Raw genomic sequence first — 17782 nt, forward strand, 5'->3', positions numbered from 1 at the left:
CTGCCCATTTCTGGTGCCAGATTCGTTGAGGTTTTCTGTTATTCTGCAAAATCCTAGAAGGCAGAGATGGGACTTGTTTATTTCTGGGTGATTAGGTCTAGTCTATTGCACCATTCATAGAGGGTGCTAAACCATATTCAGTAGTTTGTTAGTGGAAGATTCTGATTCAAGAATCAGGAGTCAAGACACGAAGTCAATTTATCATGAGTTGTTAGTCTACTTAGCTTCACTGTGCTCTACTTCTTTTATTAGTCTCATTTGTCCTACTTACTCTCCTTTACCGCCATTTTCCAGGGCTGTTTACTCTTCTCTCTCCTGATATATTCTCCTTCCTGAAAGTAAAAGGACTATAGGACAGTCTTCTTTGTGCAGCTTACCCTTAGGTGTAGTCTTTTTCACTTATGTGACTGGATCCTTGGGTATCTTTCTGAGGAGCCCTGCCCTGAAGTTGCAAATACTAGATGACCATTGCTGCTATTGGATAAAGCACACCGGTGTTCATTTCCTGAAGTGTACAGACTATACTTTTTGGCACATTACATCTCTGTATGATGATCTAGAGACATGACCTGAAGAAACTTTAGACTTTGCCGTCAGAACTCCCTCAAAGTTTTAAAGTCTCCCCTTTTGAGTAGTAGTGACAGCAATTGAAGAAAAGGAAATAATTCATGGGGTGGGGGGCTACTATGCATCTACTATTGCACTGGAACCATTACATTAGCCATTTAATATTTACAACAACAGTATGGTGTCTGTTAGTATTCACATTTTGATCATCAGAGTTATTTAACTTGTCTAAGTCACATAGTCGCATAGCCAAAGGATGAACTAGCTCTGAACTGGAGTTGGTCAGTATCTGCTTTCTCTAGCATTTCCTTCTTCCTTGAGATAATAAAAGTATCGGATCATTACCATATCATCTGATCACCACATATTTCCTTCTAAGCTTTCCCCACTATCCTTTCTTAACCCTTTTCCAGAGATAAGGTGTTTAGTGGAGAAATAAACAAGTGAAATGTACAGACTTGGGGTTAGGAATTCTTTAGATGGCATGTTGTGATTGCCCCTTGTAGAATTCTACACCCTCCTGAACTGAATTTCTAATGGCTCTGAGGGGAATGGTTCTCTGACTTCAATGTGTATGAAAATCACCAGATCAGATTCCCTTTCCTGGCTCCACCCTCAAAGACTCCAGTTTGGTAAGTCTGTAGCAGGTTCTGGAATAAATTTGGGTAACGAGAACCTCAGAGGAAGCTGATGAAGAAAGTCCTCAGATTACTTGATAGAGGTTGTGATGTCTTAAAATCTGTACAGTTTGCTTAAATGTATGCTTTTACTGGGTAATTAGTCCACATTTCTGAAATACCTAGTTTTCTGAATATTTAACCATTATGAAATAATGATTCTATTACAGATAGATTTCTAGAAATCACTCTAGGGACAATGAAAGATAGAAAAGAACTGATTCACACCACCGGGAGGCAGTATGTCCAAGGAATTCACACAGAGAAAACTGTTTGAGAATTGGGGATTTAAAAAACCATGTGTATATGAGTGTGTTAGGGAAGTAGGGGGTGGTAAGTGTTGTAGCCATTACACTTATGTACAAAAACAAACAAAAAACCCTTAACATTGTATTCTCTTTAAGAGAAAAAATGTGAAAGGAATATGTTTTATTAATAGAACCACTTATATTTAAAATTGACCACCCTAAATCAAAGATAAATGCTAAGGTGAGATTTTTGGAGGGTGGAAATTTATATCCCTAAGATACTCCAAGCACCTATCTCAGCGGGATATCTTTCACTGTTTATGTTGCCAGAAGTCTGGGTGAAATGGTTTGCCAAATTGTATCAACAGCCTATTGTGAATGAAGCAATGAAATGTACTTTTCAGTAAAAGCTAGAGTTGAAGTGTGAGCATTAGTTTTCAATCTGAATATATCAATGGTTGGCAAGCGATCATTCCTCTTACGTGAGCACCTTTATTTTATAATTTCTGTTGGTACTATGATTTCCCAAAGATCACTTCAAGGGTCCCAGGAATGGTAATCTAATTTGATGTGGTCCAGATAATAAAGCATGAATTTGTGGAAGAAAATTTGGAAGTTTCATATTATCATTTTGGATAGCTGAAGAGATAAGTCAGGGAGGGGGAATGTCTTAGAATGAATGGATATAATACAGAATATTTTCTTAACTTTAATGAATAGATTTAAACTATCTTAGAGCATATCTCTTTCCACAAAAATACAAAAAGTGATGACACATTTCCTTGCCTTGTTGGAAATGGCAGGGAGAGGAAGGGCCTATGGGAATTGTCACCTAGGGGGTAAAACACACAGGAACAACCCGAGTTTTTCCAGCCAAGGCTAATTTCAAGGAGTCCACCTAACTAAGGAAATCCTAAGGGAAATATGACCGCCACAAACCTGGGACACGGAGAGGATAGAAAATATTCCACTGGAAGCAAGTTAATGGGTAGAGGGAAACAGCGGTTCAGGGAAACAGCCTTTTAGATCTAGAATTTGTGCCTTGGTTTTGTGCAATGGCTGGGTAATACTATACAGGAAAATGGCTCTAACAGCAATGACTACTGCAACATAAAGGGCAGACTGGACAGGTACTGATTGGTAACCTCTCATTTTCTATCTCTAGTTTTATCTATATTGATTTGTGAAAAGGATAGCTGTGTCACAGAAGAAGCAGCAAATGATCTCATGGTTGACTTTGCGATTCTGATTAATGCTAAATTAACAGAAAAACAAACAAGGCTGTAAGAAACCTCACCACTGGCGCACGCCAACAGTGGATTTCTCAGGCGCACCACCTGAGGATCAAGCTGGATCACACCAATGAGAAAGGTCATATGTGCTCATTGGTGACCACAGATGTTGCAGAAGAATCACCTGGTATTTATTTACATACTGTATAAAAAAGAGACTGCCTATCAAAAGGGCACTCTTTGGTATGTTATTGCAGTTAGTGTCATGGAGCAGGGGAGCTGCTAAGGTTCAATCATACAATCGGGGCTCCTTTTGCCGCCTTACTTTTCAAGGCCATGACTGCTCACTTCCACTCCAGTGATACCGCATCATCAAAGGTAGCTTACCACCTGCAACTGTGAGGATTATGACCAAAAGGCTCTATTATCTGTCTTAATTAGTAAGAAAAAGAAAGGAAGCAGAAATAAGTGCACACGTTGTTCCATATTGTTACTTTTCCATTCTTTCTCCCATTCCTTACAGTTTTTAAATAAAAATTCTCTTCTCAGGGACAACATGAAGTGCAATAGAACTTGCATTCTGATTTTGATAGTAACATATAACTGAGATGAGTGTGTTGTGAGGAAGGCCCTGAATACAATGTGACCTAGTTTGACTGTCTGAAATAATGCTGGGCTGTGCTGTGTAGGCACATGGCAGTCAATCCTGGGAGAGCAGATCTATGAGACCAAAAGGAGAGAGTGTTAGCTGAATCTGACAATTACTCAGAAAAAGAAATGGTAAAAAGATAACTTACAGGCAAGACATGTTAGCTGCTTGCTGACAACAGATAACCCAGCATTTGCTACAACTTCCTTCTTATATAAGGCAGGATATTTATAGGTTTAGTGCTGAAAAGCTACCTGACATAACATTCCTCCAGAGGAATGTTCTGCTCTGAAGAAATTTAGGCTACATTGAATTAATGTCATGGATAAGCAGGTCAAATGGATAACCATGAATCTGAGAAGGGGCTAAAAGGCACTATCAGTACTCACTGTCTTATACACGCAACCTGTAGAAGATTCAGTGCTTGATATGTGTTCTTCTTTTAGCTTATGATTGCCCAAATGGGAAGAAATTGGCAAGGTAGAGAAAATGTCAACTTTAATCACTTAGAAAAAGGTCTATATTTCAAATTACCACAAAATCAGATACTTATGGAGAAAGAGCAAAAATGACAGGAATCCCCTTGTTCCAATTGAACAAAAAAGTTCCCATTCTAATGGTTAGATGGGCTGAACTGGAGTGTATGGCATTATCTAGCAAGATGTTGAAGTAACAGTCACTTTGAGGCAAGACAACGTGGCCACCACATGGGTAAAATATATAGTTCTCTAGAATGAAAGTGGGAGTATCACTGTGCACAGCACCTCAGAGGACTTCCTTTTCATTTGGCTGGTTGTGCTGTGTATCAAAATGACTCTTGTTGATACTGGTTACAAGACTCTCATGTACATTCACTGGTCCATAAAACACCTTTGTGGAAAGCAGATACCCCCCCCCCCCCGACCCACCAAAGATGGTCACATTCAAACCCCTGGGACCTATGAATATGTTACCTAACATGGCAAAGGGACTTTACAGATATGATAAAAGTTATGGACCTTGAGATTGGAGTGTATTCTGGTGGGTCATTCTAATCATGAGTCCTGAAAAGCAAAGAATCTTTACTGCTGTGGTCAGAGAGAGATAGCAGGAAGGAAACAGTCAGATAGATGAGTTGTTACCTTTGAAGACAGAGGAAGGGGCCATGTGGCAAAGAATGTAGGCAGCCTCCAGGAGCTTGAAAAGGCAAGGAAACTGAGTCTCCTTTAGAGTTTTCAAAAGGAATTCAGCTCTGCTAACACTTTGATTTTTTTCTCAATGAGACCCATATCATACTTCTGACTGACTGAACTCTAAGCCTCTAAATGTGTGGTCATTTGTTACAGCAGCACTAGGAATTTAATACGACCTGCATGTAGACAAACCTCCAATCCATGTTTCTAGTATTCTGGTTGTGCCCACTCTTTTCTCACTCTCTTCTTGATTATAGAATATCAAATTATAGATATCTCTTAGTAACTTTTAAGTTAAACAGCATAATATAATCATCATGAGTCTGGGATACATGGTCTAAAGGTTCAGCCTGGCAAATAGGAAAGGTGGCAAGAGTCAGTAAGCTGTCTCCTAATACCTCTCTCCATTCATATTTTGCTAGAGCACACTGGAAAAAGGCAAGTCTCGAGTTTAAGCAGACCTTACTTTAGGTCTGACTGTGTTATTTCCTGCACTATATGAGTCATATTATTCAATATTTGGGAAACTCAATTTTGTCATCTGCAAAAACAAGTAATAATATTTATTTTTCAGGATAGCCAAAAAGACTACATGAGATAATGTATGCAAAGTACATAGCAGAGAGTCCTGTACATACTGTTTTACACATAGTAGGTTGTCACTATTATGAAACAACATCAGCTCTCTATGATGAGGCAGAAGCTGAGGAAAATGACCTGCAGACTGAGACAGAATTATAGACAGATAGCCAGATTGCAAGGCACAGTTTCTTAGTACATTCTTTTTCAAGCCACAATTTGGTCCTTTGCTGGGCATTGATGAATGGGCAGAATCCAAATGAGGTGGTGGTTTCTGAACAGGTGAATGAGACACAGTAGTAGAAAATCTATGCTATGTTTCAGAGAACCAGCCAAGCAGAAGGTTGTCACCAGGAGGGCAATCCATAAAGTAGCACCACTATCAGAACACAAGGAGAAGAAAGGGCTCTGCATATAGGGAATTATGATGAATATAAGCCAGGATAACAGAAACAGTGGTGGAAGAGGTTTCCTATGAAGTCAATTTGGAGCTGTGATTTGGGAGGCCTTGGGAGGGAGAGTAGATTTATCAGTTCAGCAATTGCATCCCATATCCCACAACAAATGTTAAGTCTTCCACTGAATGGGAGGGGCCATAGCAGCCTAGTTGCCCTCAGCCTTGATCAGGTTCTTCTAGGTGGGACCATCTCCCATCCTCACCTGTCCCCTAGATGTGGGAAGTTGGAAACTCCAAAGCAGAAGGAATAATGTAGAAACTGAAAATAATCATTTAAAAACTCATCTTATTTCCCTCCCTCTCATACATTTTCCCTCTTTATTTATTTGTCTCTCTGTCACTGGCGATAGTCAGATTCCTTGACTTTGAATGATGCTTTATACCACTCTATCATTTGCTCACATTATCCAATGTACGACTGAACCATGTCCATTCACCATGCTGAATATCTTCCACCAGTCCTTTTCTAGAATTGGTCCTGACTGGTCACCTTCTAAGGCAACTTCCCCGAATAGCTCTCATCGCGTCACTCACTCCTTGATGTCACTACTGTTTCATTTCCACATTAGTTTTCTATTACATTTCCATAACAATGCCAAAGAAGTCACACTAATCTACTTTCTATTGTACTTAGAGAAGCCTACTCTCCATCCTAATTTTTCATTTCTGCTTATGCAGGTTCTGCCGGACTATGCCAAGGAGGGCCTCTTGTTGTAATTTTTTCTCAAATTCAACTACCCCAACAATTCTCAAATACTTCATAGTACTTGACAGATACTGTAGCGTGTGCTCACCCTGGCTATCCACAGAATAGCAGTTGCTGTTGTATCCATCCTTGAAGTTGAACAAGTTTGACAACAGGGAAGAGAATACAGCAAGAAGATCATGTCACTATCCTAATTCTTACCTGAAACACTCCTATTCTATTTGAGAGTTTTATGTTGAGACTCTGAGCTTCTGCTGAAGCCTATGGCTCATAAGACTTAGCCCGGTGTTCCTTGTCTCACCCCAGCTTACGGACTTGCATCTGGTGACTTCCATTTAGCTGCTAATGGATAACACTAACCATCACTAGAAACCTAGGGACAGTGCCTCCCCTTCATAAAGCCTCCCTACTGTAAGAGGTGGGAATATGGGTCCTAACATGTGATAAGTATTTGAAATACTAATACTAATACAGAACTAAAATATTAAGGATATTTTTGATTGTATATTAATCTCATGGCTATCAAATAATGGGCACTGATGTATCCTAAATGTTCTTTAAAATTTTGAAATGTATCTTATTATACTATAATTACTACTTTAAGATTCTAGGAGAAATAAATTCTTGGGTGCTGGCACACACAATGAGAAATTATTATATCAAAAGAAGGTTTTCACTAGCTTCCTTTGTCCTATTCATCTGCTACCTAATGTAGTGCTCATTTTATGCTTTCCAGGTGAATTGCGTATTTATATAAAGATGAGGCTATAAAGAAGAAATAGAGAGAGCCTAGTTTGGGAAATCTGCAATTCCAATAGCAAGAGTGGAAATCTAAACCTTATTTTACACTCTAGGATGCTGGATGTTGAAAAGGATGTAAAAACACATGAAATCACCTCTCCACATTGCCTCCCTCATCATTTTGCCCAATGAGAACCTGAAATTTCCAGTTAAGCATTCATTTAGTTTGATGTTTACAAAAAGTCCAGTTAAGATAAAAATGTGTTTCCAGAAAGTGTAAATCATGAATCATTTACTGCTATATCTACATACAATACTTTTTCGAATGGGTTCTATGGCCCTGAATTGAACTCCAAATAAATGAAAATTGAAGGTGAACTTTGTTGTTTGTTTGTTAGGTGGTTGATCTAGTCATTGATTCATTGAGTTAGTGATTTAAGCAACTAACACCATATGAATGAGAACTATGTGCCAGGCATAGTGTTAAGCATTAGAACAGGGTGCCCAGCTAAAGAGGATAATGTCTGGGATTTATTACTGCAAGTTTCTTCCCCATGCATAGGGGTTATCTATTTGGTCACTGGAGTTTGAGAAGCACTGATAAGAAAAAAGAGATGACTAAATATCTGGGGCAGTAAAATTAGAGGTGGCCAATTTGACCAATTTCTTTTTAAAATTTCACAAGGTTTCTTGAGGAATCATGCCAGGTGGAGCAGATACAAGAGGCTTAAAGTTTAGAATTGGAGATCATAATGCCTTTTTACGATCCAGCTTACTCAAGGTCAAATAAAATAAAATGAAAATTAAACTTTCATGTGATGTTGTAGTTCAGCTTGAGAGATAGTGACTAGTTCATTCAACTCAAAAGTGATAGGATTATGCTTTGAGAAACTTCACTAGGAAAGAAAACCAGTAGGTTGCTAGGGATTTATTTTGTAATAAATTTGCTAGCTGATTGTCTGTCTATTCATGGCCCCTCACAGGTCACCCTGAATAGTAATTCAAAACTAATTTATAGCATTTGTGCCACCAAGGTCATTCTACTAAATAAAGTTCAAAAATCTAATAAGCTGTCTTAGTTAGGTGCTTGCTTTCTTAAACACCTAACTTATAAAATCTCCATATCTTAAATAGGACTTAGTGATGATTGTATAAATGATTCTATTCAGGAGTTTGATTGTGACCTCCAACACTGTGTAGAGAGATGATGGGTAAATATTGATTTGAGGGTAGGCTATATATTTTTTTAAAGTCAAAGTACATTGTTTACTCTCTCAGTGTTTAGAATTAAAAAAAAAAAAGCTCTCTCTCTGAAGTTTTGGGTGCACACATATGTTCTCTAAAAGTTTATTTTTTATTTTTTATCTGGTATTAAAATACATTTTTCATTTAAAAATGGAAAACACAGAAGAATAAGTTCCAAAATCAGGAGCAAAAGTTTACTCCCTTTTATGTTTTATTTTTTTTTCTTCTTTTTTTTTAAAAAAAAAGCTCTATTGTATTTTTTCCCATTACCATTTAGTCCCCTCATACCTCCCTGCCCCAGCAGTCACCACACTGTTGTCCATGTCCACGAGTCCTTTTTCCTTTTTGCTCAGTCCCTCCACCCCCTCATTTCCCCACTAGCTGTCATCCTGCTCTCCATCTATGAGTCTGTCCCCATTTTCTTTGTTAGCTGAGTTTGTTCATTAGATTCCATGCATGAGTGAAATCATATGGCACATATCTTTGTCTGACTGCTTATTTCACTCAGCATAATGTTCTCCAGGTCCATCCATGCTGTTGTGAAGAGTTTAACTTTCTTCTTTTTTTTACGGCTGCGTAGTATTCCATTGTGTAAATGTCCCATAATTGTTTTATCCACTCATCTACTGATGGGCACTTGGGCTGTTGCTTTATATTGGCGTTGATAAACAATGCTGCAATGCTTATGTTCTTTCAAATTAGTGTTTTGGGTTTCTTAGGATGTTTTTCCAGAAGTGGAATCACTGGGTCATAAGGCAGAACCATTTTTAATTATTTGAGGCATCTCCATACTGCTTTCCACAGTGGCTGCACCACTCTGCATTTCCACCAACAGTGCAAAAGGGTTCCCATTTCCCCACATCCTTTCCAGACTTGTTTGTTGATTTATTGATGATGGCCATTCTGGCAGGTGTGAGATGGTATGTCATTGTGGTTTTAATTTGCATTTCTTTGGTGATTAGTGACACTGGGCATCTTTTCATATGTCTATTGGCCACCTGCTTCCCTGCACGCTGATGCCACTTGCAGAGAAGTGCTCTGCCTGAGAAAGATGGCTTTTTCAGTATGGGGAATGACTAAGCACAAGGATCCTGGCAGCTGTTCCTTTAGTTCTCTCCCCAGAGCCACCAACCCCAGACTCCCCTCAAACACCTGTAGTCCACTCTGTCCTCCCTCTGCTGGAGCCCAGAGTAAGTGGCTGCAAATGAAAATGTTGTGCATTGGCTCTTTAAGAGGCTCTCTGTATCTCTAGCTGTCTCTCCCTGTCAGAGAAACCTGGCTGCTTTTCACAGCTGGATGTTATCTGGGTTCCTTTCAGGCTCTGGTGCTGTAGGCTGGGGAGCCCTGCTTGGGATTTAGACCCCACACTTCTCAAGGGGAACTCCCTGGCTGCTGAAATATCTCTCCAGCACTTCAGCTGCTGCCCGTGGGAACCCAGCCAGCCCTCACACGCCTTCTCCACACTGCCTACCAGTCTTGTTGTGCTGAAGTGGTTTCTTCAGTCTGTCCATGGTTACAAGACTTCTCTCTAGCTAGTGTTCAGTTGTTGATTCAGAATTCTTTCTCTACAATTTAGTTGTAATTCCAGATTGGCCCTGGGAAGAGGTTAGTGCAGCTTCCACTTATTCCTCTGCCCTCTTGGACCTCCTCAAAAGTTTAGTTCTTTATTCTGTAATATCAGTAGAAATATACACATTTTGAAAAGTGTTATAATTTTCTGTTTTTTTTTTTTGTGTGTGTGTGTACCAATATAGTTTACATTATGAATATGGTGAATAAGGGCATGGATATTGTTTTCACATTTCTCCAGGCTCCAGTCCCAGGCCTGATAGAAAGTGTCTGGGTTATCTTGGCAAGTTACTTTAGAATATTCTAAATATCTAACTTACAGAATTGTTGGGAGAATTCAAAGCAACAGTGAATATAAAACATTTGGCACACTTCCTCTATCAATAATCTTGGAAGCGTAAACTATTGCAATGATCATAATAAGGCTCTCACCTAAAGTAGTGTTTCCTCCCATAAGTCACAGTTCATTTGTGAGGACCTTTTATGAGTTAGAAATTCTTTCCTCAGGCTTGTCTACTACACATGGACATGAGTCAAGTGTCTATGAAAATGCATCAGCATCAGTGATAATGCCAATAACAGTAATCATAATAGACTACAGTGTACCATTTGCTGCATCTGATTCCTAATATATTAAATAGCATCCTTATAATCTCTATTGCTCTCTTATCCTGACTTTTTTTTTCACAGTGCTCATCATCCCCATATATTATACTACATATTTGCAGGTGGTCTTTTCTGTTTTCTGTGGCTAGATGGGGACTCCATAACAGTAGATAATATGCTTGTCATATGTAGATAGTCAATAAATGTTAGTTGAATGAATGAATGAGTCATCCTATGTGGTAAGATTTATTATTAATCACCTTTGGGGTTGTTTCACACTGAAACTCAAATAAATCAAGGATTTTTCCAGGGTGTTCCCTCACTCAACTGAGCTAGTAAGTGATAAAACCAATAATTTAATTCAAATATAACTCCAAAGCCGAGTGCTTTCCATTAGTTCTGGACTAAAATTGTACTCATTCGAAGTCTACTGTAGAGCAGGGCCATTGTGCCATCAAAATAAGTTTTAAAAAATATATTCTAAGCACATATAGTAAGATGAAATTGAAATGCCAACAGAAATGATTCCAAAAACAAACACAGACATCTACTGAGCACCTGTTTTGTACATAACGTTATATTGGGGATGAGATTTCTTAATTTCACTCAATAATGAGATTATGTAAATATGAGCATCTTGCTTTCAATGAAACAAAATAAGAACAGCCTAAAAAGATATCTTTGAGTTTCTCAGTATTGTTGAGGTGCACAATTTTTTTTAGACAAAAACAGTCCTGCTTTAGAGCACTTTTTTTCTAGGCAGTATACAATTTATACCACCAAGTGAGGCAAATTGACAATAGTTTGCAAGTTATTATTTCCCTAGGAAATTGCTACTAAGAATGTAAACAGGAAATCATTATCTCCCCTCCATGTGTTTGCTTCTATGTGATTCTTGTGCTTCTATTTTGCTCTGCATGGAATTTTCACATGGAACACAACAGAGATGCTGCAGACCAGTTTAGTAATGCTGCTTGGTTTTATGTGACATAAGCCTCCTGTATTCTAAGAGATTGAAAATAATCACACAGTATTTCCCTAAGTATTTTTGAAGAGCATTGGTTGTATGAAATGCTTCACAAAGACTCAGACAAGAATAGCAGTGGGAGCAGGGGCAGTGTTGTGATCTGATCTAAGCAATCTCATCTTGCATAACTATTATCTTGTAGATATCCATAACTGCCACTGGCTAGAGACGGGTTTTCTTCTTCCTCTAGGAGCTGTGCTCCTAGATTATAATGTGGGAAAATCTCAGAGCAAATTTTTCTCTGGACATTTATTAACAAGCAAGCACAAAAACAGCTAGTCAACTCTATGAAGTCCCAAATATCTTTTAAAGTGATCCAACATTATTTTTGCATGAAAATTTCACCTGAGGCAAATATGATAATATTAGAGAATGAATTCGGCTCATTAGACTCATTGGAGACAGGCAATCGAGAAGCTTCCAGGATTAGCAATCAAATTTAGAACATTTCTCACATTTCTTCATCTTTAAAAGATGAAGTCTTAACTAAATTTGTATACCTTGTTCATACAAGGGTAGGAAGCGTCTCTATAATATATTAACCAATACACACATCGGAAAATCACTACACCAATAAAAATTCTAACATTCTGCTGTTAATGCTAATTAACAACCCATTCTAACAACAGTACATGAAATAGAAAAACCTCTGGCTGTAGCTCTGAGGAGAGAGGCAAAGTGCAAATAGGGATCACCTTTGGAAGTTATTACTCTAAGGGCCACTCACCACCTCTACAGTTTAGTGTAAACAGAGTAATACGTACTGGCTGTCATTTCGTCAATGCTTAAATATGTTAAATTATAGACAGTCTAACAGATGGAGAGGTCAAATACACTTGAGGAGGAATGTATACTTGATCCTTCTTCTTGCAGATTCCTAAAGCATAGTAATATATAAAAGGCTCGCACATTGAAGAAACTCGCCTAACTTTGTTCTACTCTAAGAACTCTCCAATTATTTTATAATAGAACAATACTTAATGCTTTATACTTTTAATATTTTAAGGCAATGGCTCGCAAAGTGTGGTCTCTGGATAGCAGCATCAGCATAACCAGGAAACTTGTGAGAAATGTAAATTCTTAAGTCCTATCCAGAGTCACTGAATTAGAAGCTCTATGTGTGGAGCTCAGAAGTCTGTGTTTTAACAAGTCCTTCAGGTGATTTTCTTGCATGCATGCTAAAGTATGAAAACAAGTACCATGAAGAACACAATATACATATGGGCTTGATCTAGAAGAGTATCTTCTTCATTTACCCAGATACAATTTTCTCTAATAGGAAATCCATTCCATTGCCTGTGAAGGCCCTATCTGACTTCTAAGTCCTAATATTATTCCTTATAATCATATTTATGTTATTTTGGGGAACTATACATACATAGGTAGTGGGATTTGTAATTTACCTCTGGCCTGCAGTCCAAGACAATAAAATGGGAAAAGAGGTCACAATCTAATTAACTTTCTAATTAAAGGAACATGGTCGCTTTCTAATTACACTTATAAAGAATAAAACTTAGCCCATAATTAGAAAGTTACTCTGCTCTATTTAAAATTTGCATTGTGTCAGCTATTCCATCATCATCATCATTGTTTAACATTTATTCTGAAATGCAGAATCTATTTTCAAAGTGCCTTGGAAAAGGTTTTATTCATCTCTTACACTAAAATTGCAAAATAGGTCAGTATTTCACAGACTGGTACAATGATTTGCAGAAAGTTTATAGCATTCATACCACATATTATAGCATTCACACCACATATTATTAGCAGAGTTGGGATTTGAGTTCATGGTCTTTTATGACTACATTTTTTACCCGCGGGTCCATGAGTAATGTTTCCCTTCTTACTATTTTTCTGGCTTTTTTTGCGGGGCACGGCAGTGCCAAGACTGTTTTCATTATGCATATATAACCAAGGCAATTCCCTGGTTCTACACCTGACTTAAAGAGCACTAAACTATTAGAATCAGTTCTGTGAAAGTCCATGAGTATAATGGGTCCGTCACAGCACTCTGAGTTTCTCATTTTGATCTCATCAACCATGTACAAACATGCAGCCAACGATATATGTCTACCAACAGATATTGTTTCTAACATGCTCTACGGTTTCTGCTTATGAAACCATCTGTACCCCCAATAAGATGCAAAGATGCTTTATGAAAAAATAATACAACAAAAATTAGGCTGCCTTTTGGTTTTACAACAGAAAGTTGAAATTAAATGTGTCATTTTTTCACCAAAATATTGTTTCCCGTTACTGAAGAGAAGTGATGGACCTGAGGGGCTCATGCATTACAGATCTCATGTGCTTCAGATAGCTAGTAAATCACTTGCAGTTTGCCTATAGTACTTTCTGCCGAGCTCAGCATTTATTGCTTACAGCTGAATACAGATACCTCACTCATCCATCAACTTTTATAACCAACTGTAGCTTTCCTTCGTGTGCGACAAGGAACTGGCACATTTACAGAATGAAAATGAGTGAGAGATGCCTTCACACACACAAAAGTACCCTGCAAGCAATAAACAATACATGAATTTTGTAAGGGAGGAAAATAGAATACATTGACTGATATCAAGAGCTAAGAGCTTTTGAAATCGTCCACCCACATATCAACCTCAGACCTGAATTTCCATAGTATCATCTTCCTGAATGCTTAGATCATTTAACATGTCCTTCAGTGAGTGTATATTTATTAGTGGACCAAGAGTTAACCTTTTAGGTGCAGGCCAGAAGAAGAAATATCACATCAGGAACTTAATATACTTAGCTGCTCTCAAATTCTTTGTATTCTTAACCTCCTATAAAGGCATATCTGTGGTTCCCTGTTCTTGGACACATGAAAACTGGAGGCAGAGAACTGTGGAGTTGGAGACGTCTAGGGCCAGCCTACTCCCTGCAGGCTCAAGATAAACCTTTCTACATAGACGAAAAAATTCTTTGCAATCTTATTAACCAATGTCACCCCAATCAATTTAATTAAAATTCTTTGTTAAAGTCTTCCTTCACATACCCTTTCCAGATCTGTTAGGGCAGGGTTTTCCACTGTGACTGCATTTTAGCAATGCCTGAGGAGTTTATTAAAGTATAGGTGCCTGAGTTTTATCCCAGAGATTTGAATTTAATTTCTCTGGGGTGGAGCTCAAGAATAGGGATTTGCAAAAGCTCCCACAGATGATTTAAAAGACTACTTTCCAGAAGTTATTTCCATCTGTTGCCACCTAAAAAGTGCAGCATTGGGTCCACATTAATTCCTGAGCCTTTGATAAAGAGTTCTTTCAAAAAAGCTTTAATCTCTTTTAAAGACTATTTGTTTAGGGCAGTTTTAGATTCACAGCATAATTAAAAAGGCACAGAGATGTCCCACATACCCCTTACTCCCATACAAAAACTTTAATTTTTAACTAGTTTATTACTGTTTCTTCTTCCTACTACTCCTTTATACTTCTTTCTTCTACAATATTTTTGAACAGAAAGTTAGAAGGTGTTTTCAAAGGAGATTTCCAAAGACAAGTAAAAGAAAGAGACTCAGTAACTTTGTGCAACTTATGTCACTTAATGTGACTGGTGTTACAACCCATACTTGCAGTTAGAGTATTACAGTTTCTCGTATGTTTTATTTACACTATAAAATTATAAATTCTTTTGGAGTAGGACCAACATATTGTGCCTGTGTTACTTTACATATCGGTTGTCCCAATAAGTTCTTAAGTAATGCTTACTTATGGTTGACTTGGCAGGTTGACTTGACATAAAATGACATGCTTACTAGCTTTTGTGAGGTATTTTTGGTTGTGACTAATAAATACTTCTCAATATATTATAATAATTATGTCTTTCATACAATCAAAGTTTTTCAACTTTCTTTGTTAAAACTCTAGTTCCAAAAATAGCACCAGTATCAAGATTTACATTTATCTTGTACCATTTTTTAGTCCTCACTCCTCATATATTGATACTCTCATTTATGTTCATTTTAAGAAAAGATATTCAACTATGAAATCTATTAAAAGTGCATCAAATGATAAAAAATAATTATACACCATGACCAAGTGGGATTTATACCAGGTATCCAAAGCTGGTTCAACAATTGAAACTCAATTAATGTAATCTATTTCATCAACAGGCTACAAAAGAAAAATCACATGGTTATATCAATAGATGCAGAAAAAGCATTTGAAAAAATTCAATACCCTTTTATGATAAAAGCACTCAATAAGCTAGGAATTGAGGAGAACTTCCTCAATTTGATAAAGTACCTTTACAAAAAACTATACCTAACCTCATATTTGATGGTACAAAACTCAAAGATTTTCCAATAAGATCAGGAACCAGACAAGGCTGTCTCTTTTCATGACTGCCTTTGAACATGGTACTGGAAGTTCTAGTTAACGTAGTAAATCAAGAAAATGAAATAAAATATACTTTGGAAGAAAGAAATAAAACTATGTTCACCGATAATGTGATTGTTTATGTAGAAAATCTGAAATAATATAAAAAAAAAACCTTGGAACTAATAAGTGATTATAGAAAGTTGAAGGATACAAGGGTAATACACAAAAGCCAATTGCTTTCCTATACACCAGTAATGAACAAGTGGATCTGAAATTAAAAACACAATACCATTCACATCATCACCCTCCAAAATGAAATATTAGGTATAAATACAACAAAATATGTATAAGACCCATAGGAGGAATACTACAAAATTCTGATAAAAGAAATTTAAGAACTAAGTAAATGGAGAGACATTCCATGCTCATGAATAAGAAGTGTCAATACTGTACTGTTAAGATATCAATTCTTCACAACTTGATCTATACATTTGATGGAATTTAATCAGAATTACAGCAAGTTGTTTTGTGGATATAAACAAAGTATTTCTAATGTTTATACATGTAGAGACAAAAGACCCAGATGAGAAAATGCAATACTGAAGGAGAACAAAGTTGGAGGACTGACACTACCCTACATTAATAATTACTATAAAGACTTCTGGCCAAGATGGAGGCCTAGACTGACACGCTCTGTCTTCCTCCACAACTAAAAAGAAATACAACTACGTACCACAAAACCAGAAATAACCAGAAGTTCCAGAAAATAAAGCTACATGGAAGTCCAACGTATAAAGTTATGAAGATGTGGTGCTTGTCCAGACGGGTAGGAGGGGCAAAGCTGGGGTGGAAAGGTCAAGCTGTGCTGGCGGCCACAGAGGCGGGACAGCGGTAAGCACAGGCACACATATTTAAGGGGAAGTGAGAAGCACCTGGGGAGCACCCCCGGCTTCAGACCAGATCCATCAGCTTGTGATTCCAACACTGGGAAAGGCAGATCCCCATTGCCTTGGACTGTGAGGCTCGGAGTGGGTGGGGATGGAGGAGGAGGCTCCCAGTCTCTCAGCGGAGAGTGAATGGCAGGAATCCATCTTGGACCCCTGCCCCCACACAAAGCTCCACAGTGTGGTGAGATGGGTCGCCTGGTAGTGACAAGTGCACAGGGCTATGCCCCCTATAGTGTAGCAGGTGTGACAATCCTGCCGAGGAAGCAAAGGTAAACACAAAACTGTCAGGATGGTAGAGATCATGATAGAGATCCCGGTGACACTGCTGACCAGCCAGCAAATATCTAATCTAATGAAGCAATAGATAGGAAATCTTTCTGAAGCACTGTTCAGAGCTTTGGTTATACGAATGCTTACAGATATAACAGCAGGTCTTAAACAAGACAGGGGAGGAATGAAAGCTAGTCCTCTTGAAATGAACGAAAACACATAGAGAACAAAAGGTGAGGGAAAGAAAACCAGGGATCAAATCAATAAATTGGAACATAGAGAAAGAACAAACAGTCAACCAGTGCAGAAAGAGGAAACAAAAAGTGAGGAAAATGAGGAGAGGCTCAGAAACCTTTGGGACAGCTATAAGTGGGCCAACATATGAATCACAGGGTTGCCAGAAGGTGAAGAAGAAGAACTAGGAATTGAAAAATTATGTGAAAAAATAATGAAGCAGAATTTCCCTAACTTGGGGAAGGAAATAGACTTACAGTTTCAAAAAGCACAGAGAGTTCCAAAAGAACTGGACCCAGGGAGAACCACACCAAGACACATTATAATTAAAATGTCAAAAATTAAGGATAAAGAGAGAACCTTAAAAGCAGCAAGAGATAAGAAGAGAATTACGTACAAAGGAGTCCCAATAAGACTCTCAGCTGATTTCTCAAAAGAAACGGTGGTCAAAGTCGCTCTGGAATGATATTTCAAGAGAGAATTTAAAATGAGAAGAGAGGAAACCAAGCCTTGGGTAGCTCC

General features: G+C 37.9%; 1 protein-coding gene and 1 non-coding gene across 2 annotated transcripts in view; one reads left to right on the top strand and one right to left on the bottom strand.

Annotated features, from left to right (window-relative positions):
* The window catches only part of IL1RAPL1 (interleukin 1 receptor accessory protein like 1), a 598169-nt gene that overhangs the window by 83932 nt on the left and 496455 nt on the right, over positions 1-17782 (bottom strand). The gene's annotated exons all lie outside the window — the stretch shown is intronic.
* On the top strand, positions 14272-14402 carry LOC149991702 (small nucleolar RNA SNORA38). Its single transcript, XR_016508798.1, has one exon. It is a non-coding gene; the product is annotated as a small nucleolar RNA SNORA38 (small nucleolar RNA).

This window comes from Furipterus horrens, unplaced genomic scaffold, assembly GCF_987537825.1.
Source record: "Furipterus horrens unplaced genomic scaffold, mFurHor1.1.pri manual_scaffold_17, whole genome shotgun sequence".
NCBI lineage: Eukaryota > Metazoa > Chordata > Mammalia > Chiroptera > Furipteridae > Furipterus > Furipterus horrens.